The sequence below is a fragment of the Calliopsis andreniformis genome, chromosome 11 (genome assembly GCF_051401765.1).
Source record: "Calliopsis andreniformis isolate RMS-2024a chromosome 11, iyCalAndr_principal, whole genome shotgun sequence".
Taxonomy (NCBI): Eukaryota; Metazoa; Arthropoda; class Insecta; order Hymenoptera; family Andrenidae; genus Calliopsis; species Calliopsis andreniformis.
Genome location: NC_135072.1, coordinates 5,010,774 through 5,016,773, shown reverse-complemented (window position 1 = coordinate 5,016,773; position 6,000 = coordinate 5,010,774).

Below are 6,000 nucleotides of genomic sequence, written 5' to 3'. Positions count from 1 at the left end.
ATAGAATATTCTGAATTCTCGTGGTTCAATGCTAAATCCCCAATCTCAATCTTCAAATCTCAATCCACAAACATCAATTCTCATCACTCAACCCTCAACACTCAGTCCTCAACCTTCAATCCTCAATCCTTAATACTCAATCCTCAATCTTCAATCCTCCATACTCAATGTTCAATCCTCAATCCTCAATCACCAATCCTCAATCCTCTATCCTCACTCTTCAATCATCAATAATCAATCTCCTGTCCTAGATCCTCAATCTCCAATACTCTATCCTTAATCCTCAATTTCAATCCTCTATCCCCAGTCCACATTCTTCAATGCCCAAAGCTCAATAATCCATCCTCAATCCTCAGTCCTCAATCGTCAGTCATCAATCCACAATCTTCAGTACTCAATCCTCAATCCTCAATCCTCAACCCTCAATCCTCAATCCTCAATCATCAATCCTCAATCTTCAATACTCAATCCTCAAACGTCAACCCTCAATCCTCTATCCTCAAGTCTCAATCCTCAACCCTCTGTCCTCAGGCCTCAATCTTCAATACTCAAGCCTCAATCCTCAATCCTCAATTATCAATCCTCATTCCTCATGCCTCAAACCTCCATCCTCAGCCCTCAGTCCTCATCCTCAATTCTCAATTCTCAATTCTCAAACCTCAATCCTCAATCTTCAATCATCAATTATCAATCTCGTATCCTCGATCCTCAATCCCCAATACTCTATCCTTAATCCTCAATATTCAATCCTCTATCCCCAGTCCACAATCTCCAATCCGCAAAGCTCAATAATCAATCCTCAATCCTCAGTCCTCAATGCCCAATCCTCAGTCCTCAATCCTCAATCCTCAATACTCAAACCTCAATCCTCAACCGTCAGTGCTCGTCCTCAATCCTCAACCCTCAATCCTCAATCTTCAATCATCAATACTCAATCTTCAATCCTCAATCCTCAATCCTCAATCCTCAATCCTCAATCCTCAATATTCAATACACAACCCTCAAACATCAATCCTCAAAACTCAATAATCAATCCTCAATTCTCAATTCTCAATAGAATATCCTGAATTCTCAGTTTTCAATACTCAATCCTCAATCTTCAATCTTCAAGTCTCCATCTAACAAACATCAATTCTCATTACTCAACCCACAACACTCAATCCTCAATCCTCAATCCTCAATCTTCAATCCCCAATCATCAATCCTCAATCCTCAATCCTCAATCCTCAATCATCAATACTCAATCGTCAACACTCAGTCCTCAATCCTCAGTCCTCAATCCTCAATCCTCAATCATCAATCCTCAACCTTCAATACTCAGTCCTCAATCCTCAATCCTCAATACTCAACCATCAATCCTCAATTCTCAATGCTCAATAGAATATCCTGAATTCTCAGTATTCAATACTCAAACCTCAATCCTCAATCCTCAGCCCTCATCCTCCACCCTCAATCCTCAATCCTCAAACATCAACCTTCAATCCTCAATACTCAATCTTCGATCCTCAATCCTCAACTCTCAATCCTCAATCCTCAATCCTCAGTCATGAATACTCAATCTTCAATACTCAATCCTCAATCCTCAATCCTCAATCCTCAATCCTCAATCCTCAATCCTCATTCCTCAAACCTCCATCCTCAACCCTCAGTCCTCATCCTCAATTCTCAATTCTCAATCCTCAATCCTCAATCCTCAATCTTCAATCCTCAATAATCAATCTCGTATCCTAGATCCTCAATCCCCAATACTATATCCTAAATACTCAATATTCAATCCTCTATCCCCAGTCCACAATCTTCAATCCCCAAAGCTCAATAATCAATCCTCAACCCTCAGTCCTCAATCCCCAATCCTCAGTCCTCAATCCTCAATCCTCAATACTCAAACCTCAATCCTCAACCGTCAGTCCTCGTCCTCAATCCTCAAACCTCAATCCTCAATCCTCAATCATCAATCCTCAATTCTCAATTCTCAATAGAATATCCTGAATTCTCAGTCTTCAATACTCAATCCTCAATCTTCAATCTTCAAGTCTCCATCCACAAACATCAATTCTCATCACTCAACCCTCAACACTCAATCCTCAATCCTCAATCCTCAATCTTCAATCCTCAATCCTCAATCCTCAATCCTCAATCCTCAATCCTCAATCATCAATCCTCAATCTGCAAAACTCAATCCTCAATCCTCAATCCTCAATCCTCAGTCCTCAATCATCAATCCTCAATCTTCAATACTCAATCCTCAATCCTCAATCCTCAATACTCAATACTCAATACTCAATAGAATATCCTGAATTCTCAGTTTTCAATACTCAACCCTCAATCTTCAATCTTCATGTCTCCATCCACAAAAATCAATTATCATCACTCAACCCTCAACACTCAGTCCTCAATCTTCAATCCTCAATCCTCAATACTCAATCCTCAATCATCAATCCTCAATCTTCAAAACTCAATCCTCAATCCTCAATTCTCAATCCTCAATACTCAACCATCAATCCTCAATTCTCAATACTCAATAGAATATCCTGAATTATCAGGGTTCAATACTCAAACCCCAATCCTCAACCCTCAGCCCTCATTCTCCATCCTCAATACTCAATCCTCAATCCTCAACCTTCAATCCTCAATACTCAATCTTCAATCTTCAATCCTCAATCCTCAAACCTCAATCCTCAATCCTCAATCCTCAGTCATCAATCCTCAATCTTCAATACTCAATCGTCAATCCGCAGTCCTCAATACTCAATCCTAGATCCTCAATCCCCAATCCTCAATCCTTAATCCTCAATCGTCAATCCTCAATCCCCAATCCTTAATCTTCAATCCTCAATCCTCAATCCTCAAGCCTCAATACTCAATCCTCAATCCTCAATCCTCAATCCTCTATCCTCAATCATCAATACTCAATCTTCAATACTCAGTCCTCAATCCTCAATCCTCAATTCTCAACCATCAATCCTCAAATCTCAATACTCAATAGAATATCCTGAATACTCAGGATTCAATACTCAAACCTCAATCCTCAACCCTCAGCCGTCATCCTCCATCTTCAATCCTCAATCCTAAATCCTCAATCCTCAGTCATCAATCCTCAATCTTCAATACTCAATCCTCAATCTTCAATCCTCAATCCTCAATCCTCGATCCTCAATCCTCAATCCTCAATCATCAATCCTCAATCTCCAACACTCAATCCACAATCCTCAATCCTCAATCCTCATTCCTCAAAACTCCATCCTCAACCCTCAGTCCTCATCCTCAATTCTCAATTCTCAATCCTCAATCCTCAATCCTCAATCTTCAATCCTCAATAATCAATCTCGTATCCTAGATCCTCAATCCCCAATACTCTATCCTTAATCCTCAATATTCAATCCTCTATCCCCAGTCCACAATCTTCAATCCCCAAAGCTCAATAATCAATCCTCAACCCTCAGTCCTCAATCCCCAATCCTCAGTCCTCAATCCTCAATCCTCAATACTCAAACCTCAATCCTCAACCGTCAGTCCTCGTCCTCAATCCTCAAACCTCAGTCCTCAATCCTCAACCATCAATCCTCAATTCTCAATTCTCAATAGAATATCCTGAATTCTCAGTTTTCAATACTCAATCCTCAATCTTCAATCTTCAAGTCTCCATCCACAAACATCAATTCTCATCACTCAACCCTAAACACTCAATCCTCAATCCTCAATCCTCAATCTTCAATCCTCAATCCTCAATCCTCAATCCTCAATCCTCAATCCTCAATCATCAATCCTCAATCTGCAAAGCTCAATCCTCAATCCTCAATCCTCAATCCTCAGTCCTCAATCATCAATCCTCAATCTTCAATACTCAATCCTCAATCCTCAATCCTCAATACTCAATACTCAATACTCAATAGAATATCCTGAATTCTCAGTTTTCAATACTCAATCCTCAATCTTCAATCTTCATGTCTCCATCCACAAACATCAATTATCATCACTCAACCCTCATCACTCAGTCCTCAATCTTCAATCCTCAATCCTCAATACTCAATCCTCAATCATCAATCCTCAATCTTCAAAACTCAATCCTCAATCCTCAATTCTCAATACTCAATACTCAACCATCAATCCTCAATTCTCAATACTCAATAGAATATCGTGAATTCTCAGGATTCAATACTCAAACCCCAATCCTCAACCCTCAGCCCTCATTCTCCAGCCTCAATACTCAATCCTCAATCCTCAACCTTCAATCCTCAATACTCAATCTTCAATCTTCAATCCTCAATCCTCATTCCTCAATCCTCATTCCTCAAACCTCCATCCTCAACCCTCAGTCCACATCCTCAATTCTCAATTCTCAATCCTCAAACCTCAATCCTCAGTCTTCAATCCTCAATTATCAATCCTCAATCTCCAACACTCAATCCACAATCCTCAATCCTCAATCCTCATTCCTCAAACCTCCATCCTCAACCCTCAGTCCTCATCCTCAATTCTCAGTTCTCAATCCTCAATCCTCAATCCTCAATCTTCAATCCTCAATAATCAATCTCGTATCCTAGATCCTCAATCCCCAATACTCTATCCTTAATCCTCAATATTCAATCCTCTATCCCCAGCCCACAATCTTCAATCCCCAAAGCTCAATAATCAATCCTCAACCCTCAGTCCTCAATCCTCAATCCTCAATACTCAACCATCAATCCTCAAATCTCAATACTCAATAGAATATTCTGAATACTCAGGATTCAATACTCAAACCTCAATCCTCAACCCTCAGCCGTCATCCTCCATCCTCAATCCTCAATCCTAAATCCTCAATCCTCAGTCATCAATCCTCAATCTTCAATACTCAATCCTCAATCTTCAATCCTCAATCCTCAATCCTCGATCCTCAATCCTCAATCCTCAATCATCAATCCTCAATCTCCAACACTCAATCCACAATCCTCAATCCTCAATCCTCATTCCTCAAACCTCCATCCTCAACCCTCAGTCCTCACCCTCAATTCTCAATTCTCAATCCTCAATCCTCAATCCTCAATCTTCAATCCTCAATAATCAATCTCGTATCCTAGATCCTCAATCCCCAATACTCTATCCTTAATACTCAATATTCAATCCTCTATCCCCAGTCCACAATCTTCATTCCCCAAAGCTCAATAATCAATCCTCAACCCCCAGTCCTCAATCCCCAATCCTCAGTCCTCAATCCTCAATCCTCAATACTCAAACCTCAATCCCCAACCGTCAGTCCTCGTCCTCAATCCTCAAACCTCAATCCTCAATCCTCAATCATCAATCCTCAATTCTCAATTCTCAATAGAATATCCTGAATTCTCAGTTTTCAATACTCAATCCTCAATCTTCAATCTTCAAGTCTCCATCCACAAACATCAATTCTCATCACTCGACCCTCAACACTCAATCCTCAATCCTCAATCCTCAATCTTCAATCCTCAATCCTCAATCCTCAATCCTCAATCCTCAGTCCTCAATCATCAATCTTCAATCTTCAATACTCAATCCTCAATCCTCAATCCTCAATACTCAATACTCAATACTCAAAAGAATATACTGAATTCTCAGTTTTCAATACTCAATCCTCAATCTTCAATCTTCATGTCTCCATCCACAAACATCAATTCTCGACACTCAATCCTCAACACTCGGTCCTCTCTCTTCAATCCTCCATCCTCAATCCTCTATCCTCAAGCGTCAATCCTCAATCCTCAGTCCTCAACCCTCAATCCTCAGTCCTCAAACCTCAATTCCGAATCCTCAGTCCTGAATGCTCAATCTTCATCCCTCAGTCCGCAACAATCAATTGTCAATCCTCAATCCTCAATAGAATATCCTCAATTTACAGTTTTCAATACTCAATCCCCAATCTTCAAACTTCAAATCTCAATCCACAGACATCAATTCTCATCACACAACCCTCTACACTCAGTCCTCAATCTTCAATCCGCAGTCCTCAATCCTCAATCCTAGATCCCCAATCCGCAATCCTCAATC